Here is a 19,571-nt window from a genome sequence, read left to right on the forward strand (position 1 = left end):
GAAGCTTCTGTTGTTTCTTCCACCTTCATGTTCATGGTCTTCTCGCCCATCTCTTTGACCACCACGTCTTCCGCTTCGTCCTCTGCCTCTCGATCTACTTCTGCCTCGACCTTTGTCTCTTGTAATAGAAACCTGACTTTTAAAAGCAGTTTCTAAAGTGGAATCCTTATTTCTTTCTATCCTTGCCTCATGTGATAGAAGTGATCTCATTAAGTCATCAACTATTAATGATGCCAAATTCTTGGCTTCTTCTATGGCTACTATCACAACATCAAATTTGGTAGACAAAGATCTCAAGACCTTCTAAACTACTGTTTGAACTTTAATTTCTTCACATATATTTTAACTAATTTATGACAGTCATGACCCTATTCATGAGAGAATCAATATCCTATGTGTCCTTCATCTGCAGACTTTCAAAATCTCTTCTAGTATTCTACAACTTAACAATATTGACTTTGGCCATACCTTTATAGCTTTTTGCCAAGGTCTCCCATGTCATCTTTGTTGAAGACATGATCATAATCTTCTAGAACATTACTTAGTCCACTCCCTGCTGGATAAGTTGCAACGCTTGTGCATTCTTCTTTTTGTCCTTCTTCCATAGTTCCATCTCTGCATTAGTGACGGCTAGTTCTTCTTTTTCATTTTTAGGTTCTAAAAACCCAAACTAGACATAATCCCAAACATCATGAGCCTACAATATAGTTGCCATCTTAATGGCCCACACAACATAATCCTGTGCTGTAAACGGTGAGAATTGGGGCTAAAAATTTGAGAAAACTATCTTTTTTTAAAACTTCTCTTCAAAAAATAAAAACACCCTTCCTTTAAAAAAACACTTTTTCAAAACCATTATGTTTTTTCTTTCCAATCTTTTTATAAAAAAAATTAAATAAAAAAATTCTTAATACACTTTATAAAACTATTAAAAAACCTTAAAAACACTTTTATATAAAACTTTGTACGAATCCTTTATATATGAAATCACGACTTAAAAAAAAATCTTTGCAAATAGTTTCAACACTACATACCTATGATGTGAGCCACGGGTCCCACGTGACTGTTTCAAAAATACGATGCAGCTTTTGACTTATGGTCAGCGCACTTAATCTGATTTTTGGCTAAATGATATTTGCTCAGTTTTTCACTAATGAAGTAAGGATTTCGTTTAACTCTTAGCAGGTTGACAAATTTACAACGCAATTTAAAAGAAAAAATTGTGGGTCATTATCTCTGGGCCCTTTTCACATTGGTTCTTTAGGCACCACTGACCTTATGATCCTTGCTCAATTATGATATCAATTTGTTGGAAACGCAGAAAAGTCAAAAATACAAATTTTACACACAAAACACACCAGTTATGGCTTTTCTATTGATCACACAAAATTTGATAATTACAATGAATTCGGTGAAAGATATTTATATGTTTCCAACTAACTACCCACCTTAAAAAACTTATATAACAACACATTAATTCCTCTATCACTTAACTCAACACACTAATAATAAAGTGATGGATAAAACTGCCATTAAAAAGCTTATTAGCAGATTAATAGATCACTTCGGAATGACATATACATCGCATATCTTGGATCAACTCAAGACTTCGGGTTTTCAACAAGCTACTGATACAACTATTTCATTAGGAATTGATGATCTTTTAACAGCGCCTTCCAAAGGATGGCTCGTCCGAGATGCGGAGCAACAAGGTTCTGTTTCGGAGAAACAGAATCATTATGGGAATGTACACGCAGTGGAAAAATTACGTCAATCGATTGAGATATGGTATGCTACCAGTGAATATTTGAGAAAAGAAATGAATCCGAATTTTAGCATGACTGATCCCTTAAATCCAGTACATGTGATGTCCTTCTCAGGAGCTAGGGGAAGTACATCTCAGGTTCACCAATTAGTAGGTATGAGAGGATTAATGTCAGATCCTCAAGGACAAATCATCGATCTACCCATTCGACGGAATTTACGCGAAGGGCTCTCTTTAACGGAATATATTATTTCCTGTTATGGGGATCGTAAAGGAGTTGTGGATACTGCTGTACGAACAGCAGATGCTGGATACCTCACACGTAGACTCGTTGAAGTAGTTCAACACATTGTAGTACGTAGAACAGATTGTGGCACTATCCAAGGTATTTTCGTAAGTCCCATTCGAGGTCAAGAGGGGGACAGAAATGAAATTGTTGTACGAACACAAATACTGATTGGCCGTGTGCTAGCAGACGATGTATATATAAATAGGAGATGCATTGCCACGCGCAATCAGGATATTGGAGTTGGACTTGCCAATCAATTAATAAACCTTCGAACACAACCAATATATATACGAACCCCCTTTACTTGCAAGAGTATATCTCGGATTTGTCAATTATGTTATGGTCGGAGTACTACTCACAGTCACTTGATTGAATTAGGAGAAGCAGTAGGTATTATTGCGGGCCAATCCATTGGAGAACCAGGAACTCAACTAACACTAAGGACTTTTCATACCGGGGGGGTATTCACTGGTGATATTGCAGAACATATACGAGCCCCTTTCAATGGAAAGATTGAATTCAATGAAAATTTGGTTTATCCCACACGTACACGTAATGGACATCCTGCTTATCTATGTCATAATAACTTATCCATTACTATTGATGGTCAGGATCAAGTACAGAACTTAACCATTCCGCCACAAAGTTTGCTTTTGGTTCAGAATGATCAATATGTGGAATCGGAACAGCTTATTGCCGAGGTTCGTGCTAGAACATCTTCCTTCAAGGAAAAAGTTCGCAAAAATATATATTCTGACTTAGAAGGAGAAATGCACTGGAGTAACAATGTGTGTCATGCACCTGAATATGTACAGGGTAATGTTCATCCTATACTCAGGACGGGTTATCTATGGATATTATCGGGAGGTATATACGGATCCCGTGTAGTACCCTTTCCATTTCATATTATCAGGATCAAGTATATGTTCAACCTTTTGTTGCCAAACATCAATCACTTTCCGATTCTTACGTGGATCAAGTGGAACATAGATCAGGTGACTCAAATTGCTATGAGAAGGAAGAACAAATCTTCAGTTATTCAGAAACTGAAACTGATCGGACCATATCCAACAAGCATCGAGACTCTATTTATGTCTTTTACCCTAATAATTACAATATTAAGGGGAAAAAGCAAATGAATCGATTCATCGTCTCATTGCAGTGTGATAAAGAATGGGAAAAAAGAATAATACCTTGTCCTGATGCGATTCTTAGAATACCCAAAAGTGGTATTCTACAGAGAAATTCCATTTTTGGATATTCTAACGTAGAACATGGAATACCTGATGGGTCGAATATGACAACACCGTTTTCCCTAGATTTATCGAGGGAAGGGGACAACTTGCAGATTCAAATTAGCTATTCTATTTCGTATGAAGACGGTGAACGAATCCAAGTAATGAGTGATATAAGTATTCCATTGGTTCGAACTTGTATAGGATTTGATTGGGAACAAATAGATTCTATAGAATCTGAGGCTTATGTTTCTCTTATTTCAGTAAGAACAAATAAGATCGTTAACAATATGGTTCAAATTAGCTTGATGAAATACCCCCCTTTTTTCATGGGGAGAAGGGACAATAAAACAAGTCCAAATTTGATGGTCCATAACAATTTGGACCACACTAATCTTTTATCTTCCAATGGGGCGAGTCAATTAATTAGTAAGCATCAAGGAATTATTTGTTCATTATCTAATGGGGAAGAAGACAGTGGATCTTTTATGGTTCTATCACCATCCGACTATTTTCGAATCGTTCTATTCAATGATTCTAAATGTTATGATACGGGAAATCAATCAAATAGAAAGGATCCTATGAGAAAAATCATTGAATTTTCAGGTCTCTTGGGTAATTTACATAGTATAACCAACCGTTTTCCATCCTCCCATTTTCTAACTTATAAAAAAGTATTATCAAAGAAACATTCCATTTTCCACAATTCTTTCAATACTTTCCAAGTACCTAAATATTATTTCATGGACGAAAATATGATAATTTATCATTTCGATCCGTGCAGGAACATCATTTCCAATCTATTGGGTCCAAATTGGTGCTCTTCCTCATCCGAATCCGAATTCTGCGAAAAAAATTTTCCAGTAGTTAGTCTTGGACAATTGATTCCTGAAAGTGTATGGATATCCGAGGATGAACCACTCCCCGAATCTGGTCAAATTATAGCAGTTGATGAGGAATCTTTAGTCATTAGATCAGCTAAACCTTATTTGGCTACTCGAAAAGCAACTGTCCATAGTCATTATGGAGAAATTCTTGACAAAGGAGATACATTGATAACATTGATATATGAAAGGTTCAAATCTAGTGATATAATTCAAGGTCTTCCTAAAGTTGAACAATTGTCAGAAGCCCGTTTGAATAATTCAATATCGATGAATTTGAAAGAAAGTTTTGAAAATTGGACCGGAGATATGACAAGATTTCTTGGAAGTCTTTGGGGGTTATTCATAAGCGCTAGGATAACTATGGAACAAAGTCAGATTCATTTGGTCAATCAGATTCAAAAAGTTTACCGATCCCAAAGGGTACGAATTGGTGATAAGCATATAGAGGTTATTGTACGCCAAATGACATCGAAAGTCTTAATTTCAGAAGATGGAACGGCTAATGTTTTTTCACCGGGGGAACTCATTGTATTATCACGAGCACAGAGAATGGATCGTGCTCTGGAAGAGGCAATCTACTATCAAACCATGTTATTAGGAATAACAAGGGCATCTCTGAATACTCAAAGTTTTATATCCGAAGCGAGTTTCCAAGAAACTGCTCGGGTCTTAGCTAAAGCTGCTCTACAAGGTCGCATCGATTGGTTGAAAGGCTTGAAGGAAAATGTTATTCTCGGGGGATGATACCTGCCGGTACTGGGCAACATATTCACCGTTCAGGGAAACGAAACGGAATAGATCCAAGAATAGGGAATAGGAATCTATTTAGCAACAAAGTGAAGGACATTTTATTTCATCATGACAAAGTAGATTTTTTTTCCTTTAAAGGCAATTCTTACAAATATCACAATATATTAAAACAGCCATTAAAACAGCCATTAAAATAGTCTTGAGAAATAGTCTTGAGAAATAGATTTCTTGTTATGTTCATGAATATCTCTTCTATAATAGGAAGAATATCAAATATTCTATGAGTGAGAACGTTTCTATCACGTACTAGACAGACAGGCAATCTTTGAGATGTAATTGATTCCGTTGGAATAATTAGATATTACGATACATTTTATTTCGCTATTTTGGGGAGTAAAGCGAACGAGAATGAGCAGAAGATATTGGAACATTGATTTGGAAGAGATGATGGAAGCAAGAGTTCATTTAGGGCATAAAACTAGGAAATGGAACCCTAAGATGGCACCTTACATTTTTACAGAGCGTAAAGATACTCATATTATAAATCTGGCTAAAGCTGCTCGTTCTTTATTAGAAGCTTGTGATTTGCTGTTTGATATAGCAGGTAGAGGAAAACAATTCCTGATAGTCGGTACGAAATATCAAGCAACTGATTTAGTAGCATCAGCTGCTACAAAAGCTCGATGTCATTATGTAAATAGAAAATGGCTTGGTGGTATGTTAATTAATTGGTCTACTACAGAGACGAGACTTCAGAAGTTCAAGGATTTAAAAAAAGAACAAGATACGGGACGATTCAATCAACTTCCAAAAAAAGAAGCAGCTATGCTCAAGAGACAATTAGACCAATTGCAGAAATATCTAGGTGGGATTAGATATATGACAAGCTTACCCGATATTGCTATAATTACCAATCAACGGGAAGAATCCATTGCTCTTGGGGAATGTAGAACTTTGGGTATTCCGACAATTTGCTTGGTTGATACAGATTGTGATCCAGATCTTGTGGATATCCCAATTCCAGCCAATGATGATGGTATAGCTTCAATCCAATTGATCCTGAACAGATTAACGTCAGCAATTTGCGAAGGAAGGGCATTAAGGTCATTATAGTTATATGAAGGGCTAATAGAAAGTAATAAAAAAAATAAAAAAAAGGGGGGGGGGGGGAGGACCTGAGGATTTACTGAGTTGGCTGCTATTCCATCCAAGATCTCGTAAGAGGGAATTTCATTTATTGATTTGGTTGGCTGCTCCAAATTGAAAAATATTCTTAATGGAATACCCTTTTTATTATCTCGTGACATCAAAAATTCTGATGAGAGTGAAATAATTGAGGAATCTCTCATTTGACAAAAATAATTTATTTTCTTCTTTAAGTTCATCTTTACAAGGGGGTAATATGGATATGGATATCGTACGATCTCCTATTAGCACACTGAATCATATCTATGAGATATCCGGTGTGGAGGTGGGTCAACATTTTTATTGGCAAATAGGGGGGTTTCAAGTTCATGGACAGGTACTTCTAACTTCTTGGGTTGTAATTGCTGTCTTATTAGGTTCAGCTACCATAGCTGTTCGAGATCCACAAACCATTCCTACCGGTGGTCAAAATTTTGTTGAATATATTCTCGAATTTTTTCGGGACTTGACCAGAACTCAGATTGGGGAGGAAGAATATGGTCCCTGGGTTCCCTTTATTGGAACTATGTTTCTATTTATCTTTGTTTCTAACTGGTCAGGTGCTCTTCTTCCTTGGGGAATTCTAAAATTACCTCAGGGGGAGTTAGCCGCACCTACAAATGATATTAATACTACGATTTCTCTAGCTTTACTTACGTCAGTAGCATATTTCTGTGCAGGTCTTACAAAGAAGGGGTTAGGTTATTTTGGTAAATATATTCAACCAACCCCAATACTTTTACCAATTAACATCTTAGAAGATTTTACAAAACCTTTATCACTTAGTTTTCGACTTTTTGGAAATATATTAGCTGACGAATTGGTAGTTGCTGTTCTTGTTTCTCCGGTACCTTTAATAGTTCCTATACCTGTAATGTTCATGGGATTATTTACGAGCGGTATTCAAGCTCTGATCTTTGCAACTCTAGCTGCAGCTTATATAGGTGAATCCATGGAGGGTCATCATTAAATCACTGTCCAATCAGACAGAATATTTTCTAAGTATCGTACCAACGCATGACTTGATATGTATGGTAGAAGCAAATCATATTTCTTAGTAAAAAGAGCTTGGTAACAAGATTTAAGATCAGTTAACTACTTCTGTCCATTAGATCTCCAGCTAGAGTGGATCCGATTGGTCCATTTGTATAGAAATATGATAATAGGATCGAACAGGTTCACTAATCGGAGTTGTTTGAGTAAAGAATGTACTGGCGTAGAACGATTAAATTTTTGTTCCCATTAAGGGGAGGATTTTTTCGAACGTGTTGACTTTGTATATAGTTCGTTTCATATATTAATCCATTTATATTGATTATAAGCCTTATAGATTATATGGATTAATATCACATCTATAGATGTGATATATAATGACTTATAGGCTCTTACGCAGTCTATTCTCTCTCCGTGATAAGAATTCATATGCCCAATAAAATGGAATCTTTATTTTGAATATTATAAAGAATAAATCTTTTTATGATGAAATATTTTCATAAGGGATACCCTATTCGTTGATATTATCACTTTGATATCATCAATAAATATTTTTGTTCTTAGTTGTTCGGAAGAAATCGTTCCATAATTTTACCATTGGTGAACACTCAATAGATGAAACTGTCGTATTATCAACTATTTCCCAACCTTAGTAAGAGGAGATTACCATGGATCCCTTAATTTCTTTTGCTTCCATTATTGCTGCTGGATTATCTGTAGGGCTTGCTTCCATTGGACCTGGCGTTGGCCAGGGCACTGCTGCGGGCTAAGCTGTAGAAGGTATTGCGAGACAACCAGAAGCAGAAGGTAAAATACGAGGTACCTTACTGCTAAGTTTAGCTTTTATGGAAGCTTTAACTATTTATGGACTAGTTGTGGCCCTAGCGCTTCTATTTGCGAATCCCTTTGTTTAATCCTGAAAAAAAAAAGATCCCTACACCTTGTCATTACATTAGTATTTCTCCAATAATTTACTTGTTAAACTGCAGGAGAGGCTGATCTGAATAATTAGCAAATGAATTATTCTTCCTATACGGTCGGAAAGATTCATGACGCGTGCGGCAGGGAAGGGAGTGGATAGGGCAAGAAAATTCTTTTTATCCTTATAAAAGACCTGGGACTAAGTTAAGTATCCCAAATATTATTATCCAGAACTAGATAGGATCAAATAAGAAAATAACAAAATTCTGTAGAACATATCCTTATCTATGAGGGGAGAGCGTATGAAAAATGTAATTGATCCTTTCATTTCCTTGAGTTATTGGCCTTCCGCTGGGGGTTTCGGATCAAATACCAATATTTTAGAAACAAATATAATAAATTCAAGTGTGGTGCTTAGTGTACTGATCTATTTTGGAAAGGGAGTGTGTGCGAGTTGTATATTCGAATAATATGGCTGGGCCCAACCAGCTGCACTTTGGAGATAGAAAAGTGCATAATCTCAACGAATTACTTCCGAATGGGGAATAGCGAAGAACTATAGCATTTCGTAATTGATTGGGAAATGAACTCTTAGTTTATAACAACCAATGAGGGAGGACCACTAGAATGGTTAAAGCTGAATTGTTTGAAGTCTAAGCACAACTAACTGGGTATTCTTTCCACCGCTGTGTCAAGATGAGATGGATTCAAAGGCATAGTTGGAGATTGATCCGATATATAACATTCATATCAATGGAATAATTTGATCTATTTACTGAAAAATAGTCCCAATCTCCCATCCAATTTTAGTTCCAATGCTGAACTGACGACCTAAACAAAAGGGAATTTATTCGATAGAACAAAAAGGAGGAGGCACAAATTAATTGATTGAATGGAACGATTCAATTTTCATGAGGGAAGAAGAGGAGAGAAAAGGGGAAACAAAAACAACATAAAACTTTCTTGATAATTGCAAATCCCTTTTGCTGGAAGAGCCCTTCGGAGATCTAGGTCTTTTATAAATTGATTCTAATCTTCCGTAAACGGAACGGAAAGGGCAAGCTTGGTGTGAAGGGAACGTATACGTTCCTGGGGAATAAAAAAGAACTGAGCAGGAGAGCCGAATGAATCGAAAGATTCGTGTTCGGTTTGGGAAGAGATTATGAATTCGTGAAATTTGTGAATAGATAATCTACTTTCATTAAGTAATCTATTATATAACCGTAAACAGAAAATATTGGAGACTATTTGGAATTCGGAAGAACTATGTAAAGGAGCTATCGATCAGCTCGAGAAAGCTCGGGCTTGCTTAAGGAACGTGGAAATGATAGCGGATGAAATCCAGGTAAATGGAAACTCCCAAATAGAACGAGAGAAAGAGGATCTCCTCAATACTGCTTCTGAGAATTTGGAACAATTAGAGGATCCCAAGAATGAGACGATTTACTCCGAACATCAAAGAGCATTTGACCAGATCCGACAACAAGTTTCTCGCCAAGCTTTACGAAGAGCTATAGGAACTTTGAATAGTCGTTTGAATACTGAGTTACATTTACGTACGATCGATCACAATATTGGCCTGCTTAGAACCATGATGAACACAAATGATTAGTTGTTATAGGTCCTATTTCTCAATAGATAATTGAAAAGGTTAAGGACCTATTTCTGAACAGATAATTAATAAGTGCTAATGGGAAGTATTAGACTCGACGAAATTAGTAGTATTATACGGAAACAGATCGAACAATATAACAACGAAGTAAGAGTTGGTAATCTTGGCACCGTACTTCAAGTAGGAGATGGCATTGCTCGTATTCATGGTCTTGATGCAGTAATGGCAGGGGAATTAGTGGAATTTGGAGATGGTACAGTAGGCATTGCCCTAAATTTGGGATCGGATAATGTTGGAGCTGTATTAATGGGCGATGGCTTGATGATACAAGAAGGTAGTTCCGTGAGAGCAACAAGAAAAATTGCTCAGATACCAGTAAGTGATGCGTATTTGGGTCGTGTTGTAAATGCTCTAGCCCAGCCCATTGATGGTAAGGGTAAAATTTCAGCTTCCGAATTTCGACTGATTGAATCTCCCGCTCCAGGTATTATATCAAGGCGTTCCGTATATGAACCCCTTCAAACGGGGCTTATTGCTATTGATTCTATGATTCCTATAGGGCGTGGTCAGCGAGAATTAATTATTGGGGACAGACAGACCGGCAAGAAAGCAGTAGCTACAGATACTATTCTTAATCAAAAGAGTCAAAATGTAATCTGTGTCTATGTAGCAATTGGTCAAAGAGCTTCTTCCGTGGCTCAGGTAGTTAATACATTCCGAGAACGTGGCGCAATGGCATATACCATTGTGGTAGCGGAAACTGCGGATTCTCCCGCTACATTACAATATCTCGCCCCTTATACAGGAGCAACTTTGGCTGAATACTTCATGTATAAAAAACAACACACATCAATCATTTATGATGATCTCTCCAAACAGGCACAAGCTTATCGACAAATGTCTCTTCTATTAAGAAGACCACCTGGCCGAGAAGCTTATCCGGGAGATGTTTTCTATTTGCATTCCCGTCTCTTGGAAAGAGCATCTAAATTAAGTTCCCAGTTAGGTGAGGGGAGTGTTACTGCTCTACCAATAGTTGAGACTCAAGCTGGAGATGTTTCAGCTTATATTCCCACTAATGCAATTTCCATTACCGATGGACAAATATTTTCATCGGCCGATCTATTCAATGCCGGGATCCGACCTGCTATTAATGTGGGTATTTCCGTCTCTAGAGTAGGATCTACGGCTCAGATAAAAGCTATGAAAAAGGTAGCTGGAAAGTTGAAATTAGAGTTAGCTCAATTTGCAGAGTTGGAAGCTTTTGCACAATTTGCTTCCGATCTTGATAAAGCTACTCAAGATCAATTGGCGAGGGGTCAACGATTACGTGAGTTGCTCAAACAATATCAGTCGGCTCCTTTGACTGTAGAATAACAAATAGCTACTATTTATACCGGAACAAACGGATACCTGGATATATTCGAAATAGCACAGGTGAGAAAATTTCTCCTTGGGTTACGTTTTTATTTGATAAAAAATAAACCTCAGTTCGGAGAAATTATACGTTCTTTTGGTACATTTACAGAAGAAGCGAAAGCCCTTCTGGAAGAGGCTCTTAAGGAACATACTGAACTTTTTTTACTTCAAGAAAAAAAATGAATATTTGATCATTTGGTGGAATTATTCAGAACAGTGAAAAGAACTAAAGAATTTGTTCCATTCCAATCCAATACATTGCACAACAATTTCTAACAATTGAAGAGTATTACGTCCAATAGGATTTGAACCTATACCGAAGGTTTAGAAGACCTCTGTCCTATCCATTAGACGATGGACGCTCTTTTTTTTCTCTTCCCTTTTTTTTATTTGAATTCCCTTTGGCATACATTGTCCCGATCTACCTTTTTATTCACACTGAGGTTATAGGATATGAAAAGAATGGAATCTATTTCACATTAATTGATTTCGAGTGAATCGTGAAATTATGTTATATACTTAATCACTTTATATCTACCTATTCTATATCTATCTAGATAGATATAGAATAGGTAGATATCTGTTAGCGGGTAGCGGGAATCGAACCCGCATCGTTAGCTTGGAAGGCTAGGGGTTATAGTCGACATTTATTATTCGATGTCTCTAATTCAGAACCGAACATGAGAATTTAATGTCATTCGGCTCCTTCATGGGAGATAGAGAGCGGTATGAGGGAAGAAGCGGAGTATTTATATCAAATCTTTTTGAAAGGAATTTTCAATTCCTTTCTTTCTCCTCTTTTTTTTTCTAATAAAAAACCCTAATTTATTATCGTACCCATGGCATCTACGTCAGTTTATTCTCTTTTTTTAGTGAAGGGCCCAAAATCGTAGAATACTTACTCACTTTCTAGATGATCCTGATAGAAAGATAAATTTGAAAAGTTTAAAATAATCACAAATCTTTCTAGTTACTTCGTTCCCTATTTCTACTGATTCTGATCCCTAGGAGAACAAATTCCACCGAGCTCGAACGAAATGCCGATAACCCAAGTAAACCAAAGTCATAGTTCTATAGCTATTCGGCTTCAACCTGGGGTCCTTCCATCCATAAGTTGAAGGTTTAGTCACGATGAAAAAATATCTTCCCCATAGATCTGTAATTTATCTAACCTTTCAAACATTCTGTGTCGCTATCTTGGAACCAAAAATGTGTTTATCTTTCATCATTTCAGACCCAGATTACAAGAAGGTATGCTATTCCTGGGTATTCATAGGGAAGGTTTTGAACCTATCTGGAAATAGAGCTTTAGATGGATCAAAGATCCATGTAAAAGATCCTTCAACTATTCGAGTTGATAATGTAACGAATCACACATTTACCACTAAACTATACCCGCCACGATCTGATTGTAACATATGGATCGATCTTTTGTCCAACCAATAGGAAGATGAGGAGTTATCAATCAACCTCTATTGAACAATCATTACCTCGTTTTCATCATTACAATGAGCCATCTCCGGAGATGGCTCATTGTAATTATAGATTACCTTTGCGAATTGCTGATAAAACAAGCCCGATACAACCATCAGAGTCAGAACAGTGAGCTGCGCAATAACTTCTAGATCCATTTGGTTTTCTTTCACCCTCCATCGACTGAATGTATCAATAAAATGTTGTCGGGATCAATCACTTTTCTTCTATTTTGTCTTCTTCGGACTCCTACCCATTGGTGTAGTTTCGATCAGGAACCTATGGCCTTGAGCAACTGATATCTTTACAATATAATAAAATTTGATATTGGAGAGAAATAAATGGACTAATCCATGTAACGCATTTAATCAAACTCATTTAGGAGGGAATGAAGATATGAATGAAGATATGGAAGGGCTTAAAATTTTGATATGTGGTTGTCTTGCTTTTACAGCAGGTCTTCTTCTAGCTATCAAATTAGGTGAAGCACTGGATGACTGATTTTTTCTGCTTTTCTTGGCCTGGCCATCGGCCAGGCCAAGAAAAGCAGAAAAAATCAGTCATACAGAACTATTTTTAACGAAATGAACAATACGATTGACTGGATTGTTCTTTATCCAACTGAATAATCGCAATATTCATTATATTGCCGATCTTGGAGAGATGGCTGAGCGGACCAAAGCGGCGGATTGCTAATCCGTAGTACGGATCATCCGTACCGAGGGTTCGAATCCCTCTCTCTCCGTTCGTCCACTATTGATCCTGAAAACGAATAACCCCGAATCTTTCTACGGAACGGAAAAGACCCATTAACCTAGAGACTTTTTTCACTATTCTTTACGTTCGGGATTACGTCCTGGATCGTTCGATAGAAATCCAAAGATAAAAAGAGAAATGAAAAATACCACTACTGCGTAAACGAACAGCTTAAGAGTAAGCATTACGTAATCTCCGGAATCCTGATTATAAGTACAACAGAATAGATCATCAATCTTTGTACCATATATGGATACTTGAATACCAAACAATAGTATTATTGTTACAAATCACGAAATTATTTCTCCGAATCACGTGTGAAAATCAATTTGAAAGAAGGATATAATTTTTCTCTTTGTTTTCAAAATGGTCTTTTTTCCCTCTTATTTTTTTGGATCAACTAGATATTTATTGAATATTTATGAAAATAAGTCATTGGTGATCGTATCAATACGTGACCCAATAGCCCGATCCGAAGTGAGCGGTGGGATCGGAAGGAATTGATGAAGGTGAGTGGAAAAGTTTTTATCCGGGAGCAGATAAGGTATCTGAATCTGGTATGGTGGAGCAGGGATAGAACTTCTGTCACAAAAAAATGGAAAGAGTTATACAAAAATTGGATCAATGACAGCGACCCAAAAACTTGAAAAAGAAAAAAGGGGATACTTTTTATCGAAAACTTACAACAACTTGCCAAACAAAGGCTAAGAGAAAAGAGAGAACAGGAATAATTAGCATTACATCGACAATTGGATCAGAAATTGCATAAGCCTCAGGTAATTTTCCCAAAAAGGGATTATTTGAATGAATAAAGGCATCATCTAGAAAAATATTGAACATAACTGGCATTTTTATTCTCCAATAAAAATTAGGGGGGGGTAAAGCCAGAAAAGTCTTTGATTGATCGAATCGATCGAAGCTCTTCGGCAAGTTTGACCGGACTTGGGGTTGGAAGGGATGATTCTTTCATACATACAACATTTTACCAAATCTAATAGAAAATGATCAATGAATGGATATTCTTGTCACTTTTTCTGTTTCTCCTATTATGTCCAATTCCATCAATAACCTATTTTGTTGAAATATCCACAAAAATTTTTCCCCAATTGAGATCTGATCTAATGAATCTTGGATACTAATGGGTTGACAAAAAATTTGATATAAGTATTCATTAGCATATGAATAGGGAAATAGGATGGGAATGGGGCGTGGCCAAGCGGTAAGGCAGCAGGTTTTGATCCTGTTATTCGGAGGTTCGAATCCTTCCGTCCCAGACTTATTTCATTGGTTCCTGTTTTCCCTTCCTTCGCTCTTCCCTTTTTTCTTGCGTAAAAGATCCAACTTTGTTTTCCTTTTTATCATAATTTAACCATACTTAAAGTTCAGAAGGGAATGTGATTACAATAGGGAAGAGATAAAGGGATATATCTGTGGTGCAAGATGGGAATACGGATCAATTTGAGATAAGGTTCAATTTATGAAATTAGCCCATTGGATGTATGCTGGTCCTGCTCATATTGGAACTCTACGAGTAGCTAGTTCATTCAAAAATGTCCATGCCATTATGAATGCTCCTCTAGGAGATGATTGTTTTAATGTAATGTGTTCTATGTTAGAACGGGAAAGAAATTTTACTCCTGCAACTGCTAGTATAGTAGATCGTCACGTACTAGCACGTGGATCTCGAAAAAGAGTTGTGGATCATATTATTCTAAAAGATAAGGAGGAAGGTCCCGATCTGATAATATTAACACCTACATGTACCTCTAGTATCTTGCAAGAGGATTTAAAAAACTTTGTGGATAGAGCATCCATAATCTCCGATTGCAACGTCATTTTTGTGGATGTGGATCATTATCAAGTGAATGAAATTCAGGTAGCGGATAGAACTTTGGAACAGGTAGTTCGATATTATTTGGAGAAATCCCATGCATTGGATCAATTCGTAACAGATGCACCTTCTGTAAATATAATTGGGATTCTTACTCTGGGTTTTCATAATCGACATGATTGTCGTGAGTTGAGACGTTTATTAAAAGATCTGAACATCAGAATTAATCAAATAATTCCTGAAGGAGGATCTGTAGAGGATCCAAAAAATTTACCGAAAGCTCGGTTCAATTTAATTCCTTATCGTGAAGTGGGCTTAATGACAGCGATGCATTTGAATAAGGAATTTGGAATGTCTTATGTATCTACAACTCCTATGGGAGCTGTAGATATGGCCGAGTGCATCCGACAGATAAAGAAATCTCTTGAGACCTTGGCGGCTCCTATTTTATCGAGCAAAAGGGTTGATTACGAATCCTATATCGATGGACAAACTCGATTCATTTCCCAAGCTGCTTGGTTCTCAAGATCTATCGATTGTCAGAATTTTACGGGGAAAGAAACAGTCGTTTTTGGTGATGCAACTCATGCTGCTTCAATCACTAAGATACTTGCTAGAGAGATGGGAATTCGTGTGAGTTGTACAGGTACTTATTGTAAACATGATGCAGAATGGTTCAAAGAGCAAATTAAAGATTTTTGTGATGAGATAATCATCACAGATGATCATGCTGAAGTAGGAGATATTATCTCTCGCGTGGAACCCTCTGCAATATTTGGTACTCAAATGGAACGTCATATTGGTAAACGTCTTGAAATTCCCTGTGGAGTTATTTCCGCCCCAGCTCATATCCAAAATTTTTCCTTGGGATATCGACCCTTCCTGGGTTACGAAGGTACTAATCAAATAGCTGATCTAGTTTATAACTCATTCGCTCTGGGTATGGAGGATCATCTTCTAGATATTTTTTGTGGTCATGATACGAAGGAAATAATGACTAAATCCTTATCCACGGATATTAGTCCAATTTGGGATCCTGAAAGTCGGCAAGAATTGGGTAAAATCCCCCGTTTTGTAAGGGACGAAGTAAAAAGAAATACAGAAAAATTTGCACGACGAAAGGGCATTTTGAACGTTACTGTCGAGGTAATGCACACAGCTAAAGAAGCATTAAGTTAAGTACCTAATAAATATAAATTAATTGATTACATTGAGTGTATTCTATACAAAAAGAGTGGATCTGATTCGATACCTATTCCTATCATATCATTTGAGTTAATGACTATTCATAATCACGTCTCGAATCATGATTCGAGATCACTGATCTCGATCATGATTCGAGATCAGGGAGGAATCTTCAAAACATCGTCTAAAACGATGCGGTAGTTTACATAGTGGGTTTCGTGGATATGGATTATGACATCATTTCATATTCGGATCAAATGCCCTTGGCTCAACATTATTCTTATTTTATTATATACTCTCCAAGTAAATCTCGTTTCCACGTGATTCCATACAAAGATGACGAATATTTGAATCGTTCTATTGTTACAAATAAGCCTAGGATTTTCTATCGATGCATCTAACATCTCATCCCAATATAGCGCCAATCCAACAATTAATTTATCTCTTATTCTGGATTGACAATAGTGTATTGTGTCGATATAATTCGTCCATTCACAATAGAAATAGATATCTTAGGTTCATCGTTTATCAGTGATTCTATCCAATCATGATAATTCTGTTGATGGATCATTTATTCATAACCTAGATTACTTTATTCTGGAATGGTGGATTGAAACTCTACATATTCCGATATGAACTGACGAGTGAATTATTTGGTCATTCACGTAGGTTTTTGATCCCTCCCGTTCGTCAATTAGATTGGTAGGATTTACCGGTTCATATTGAGTAACCTCGCATTCCACTTCGATCGTATATATCCTCAATATCTATCCGCAATATGGGTTGCTAACTCAATGGTAGAGTACTCGGCTTTTAAGTGAGACTAAGATCTTTTACACATTTGAATGAAGTAGAAAACTCGTCGATACCATCGGTAAAGTTCGGAAGACTACGACTGATCCTCGAAGTATAATGAACGGGAAAAAAAGCATGTCGTTCCAACATATGATCTTTATGATACCTGATATTATTTATCGGATACCTGATTGTATTCGATCAGGACCGGATCTGATTTAAGGAATCAAATGGGTGGGAAATGTCTATTATATACCTAGATGGATGTATAATATGCTCATCCTTTCGGATCAAATGTGATAATTGTGAATAGGATTGAATCAATTCGCGGTTAAGTCGAATGAGTCAATGGAGAAAGCTATATGACTTGAATCATAAGTAGACCCAGAGAAACGAGCTTCTGTTCCTCGTTCCAATTAAGCGAGCGAGGAATTCCCTTTACTGATCAGAAGTTAAGAGCAGTTTAGTACCCAATATCGGGAGGTTTTCCCTGAGTAGATCAGGGATTTATACACTAACAATGAGTCCTAAATACTCGAGTACAGATGTGTAAGATAAATAGTGTACTGACCAGGTTTATTAATTCCATGAGTCAGGAGAGCGATTGGTTGCCAGGATAAAAGATTTTCGTTCTTCCTCATGACGAATGAGATCCTTGGGTAGTAAATCTATAGAAGATAGAATATTGATATCCGGATATATCTCTTTTTTCCTATCTTGTTCCGACTAGATCGCACCATGTATTTTCTCAGAAATAAAGAGGTTATTCTCATGAACGAGGGCCATAGCTGAGGGTTGAAAATGGATGAGTTCCATAGATGCGGAAAGGAAGATAGCTTTTGGCAACAATGCTTTTTATATCCACTTTTTTTTCAGGAAGATCTTTACGCAATTTCTCATGATCATTATTTGGATGTATCAAGTTCCTCCAGACCGATGGAACATTTAAGTTCCAATGATCAATTAAGTTTCCTAACTGTAAAACGTTTGATTGGTCAAATACGTCAACAAAATCATTCAATTGTTTTATTCGTGAATTGCGATCCAAATCCATTAGCTGATCGCAAGAAGAGTTTCTATTCTGAATCGGTACTAGAAGCACTTACATTGGTCCTGGAAGTTCCGTTCTCTATATGGTCAAAATCTTCTGTGGAAGGGATGAATGAATGTAAGAGTTTCCGGTCGATCCATTCAATATTTCCCTTCTTAGAGGATAAATTCCCGCATTCAAATTCTATATTAGATGCACGAATACCCTATTCTATTCATCCGGAAATTTTGGTTCGAACCTTTCGTCGCTGGATCCGAGATGCTCCCTCCTTGCACCCATTACGATCTGTTCTCTATGACTATAGAAATAGTCCAGAGAATTTACAAAGATCAATTATTGTCGTCCCAAGAGTAAATACGAGATTCTTCCTATTCCTGTTGAATTATTATGTCTGTGAATGCGAATCCATTTTATTTTCCTGTCTTAAACGATCCTCTCATTCACGATCGTTGTCTCATGGATCTTTCCCTCAGCGAACTCATTTTCATCGAAAGATAAAACATATTATCGTTTTTTCTCGTCGAAATTCACTGAAAAGTATCTGGTCGTTGAAGGATCCTAAAATTCACTATGTTAGATATGGCGAAAGACCTATTATAGCTATAAAGGGTGCTGATCTCCTAGTTAAAAAATGTAGATATTATCTTCTAATTTTTCAGCAATTTTATTTCCATCCTTGGTCCGAACCGTATAGGGTCTGTTCTCATCAATTATCCAAGAATTGTTCTTCTTCTCCAGGTTATTTTTTAAGGGTTCGGATGAACCCTCTTTTGGTCAGAACCAAAACGCTAGATGAGTTATTCATCCCCGTTCTTATTACCAATGAAATGGATCCAATAGTTCCGATTGTACCAATAATTGGATTATTGGCTACAGAAAAATTCTGTGACATATCAGGGCGGCCAATTAGTAAATTGTCTTGGACCAGTCTAACAGATGATGATATCCTCGATCAATTCGATCAAATTTGGAGAAATCTTTTTCATTACTACAGTGGATCCTTTGATCGAGATGGTTTATATCATATAAAGTATATACTTTTATTATCATGTGCTAAAACTTTAGCCTGTAAACATAAAAGTATGATACATGTAGTTCGGAAGGAATTAGGTCCAGAACTCTTTAAAAAATCATTTTCAAAAGAACGAGAATTTGATTCTCTGCCTTTTTCATCAAAAGCGGCGGCCCGTTCGCAAAGAGAACGAATTTGGCATTCAGATATTCCCCAGATAAATCCCCTAGCTAATTCCTGGCAAAAGATACAGGATCTGAAAATAGAAAACTTATTTGACCAATGAAATGCTCTTTGAGTAATTGCCTCGATTCAGAATCATTTTTATTTTTCTATCCGAGAAATAATAGGAAATAGATACATTACATGGGGAAAGCCGTGTGCAATGAGAATTGCAAGCACGGTTTGGGGA

At 36.8% G+C, this 19,571-nt stretch overlaps 1 non-coding gene across 1 annotated transcript; it reads left to right on the forward strand.

Moving 5' to 3' along the window:
- The first annotated feature begins 13,186 nt into the window (after window positions 1-13,186).
- TRNAS-GCU (transfer RNA serine (anticodon GCU)) lies at window positions 13,187-13,274 on the forward strand. The gene has a single exon. It is a non-coding gene; the product is annotated as a tRNA-Ser (tRNA).
- Window positions 13,275-19,571: the final 6,297 nt, after the last annotated feature.

The sequence above is a fragment of the Pinus tabuliformis genome, chromosome 8, assembly GCF_031772625.1.
Source record: "Pinus tabuliformis cultivar Carrire ecotype Pingquan chromosome 8, CPIR1, whole genome shotgun sequence".
Lineage (NCBI taxonomy): Eukaryota > Viridiplantae > Streptophyta > Pinopsida > Pinales > Pinaceae > Pinus > Pinus tabuliformis.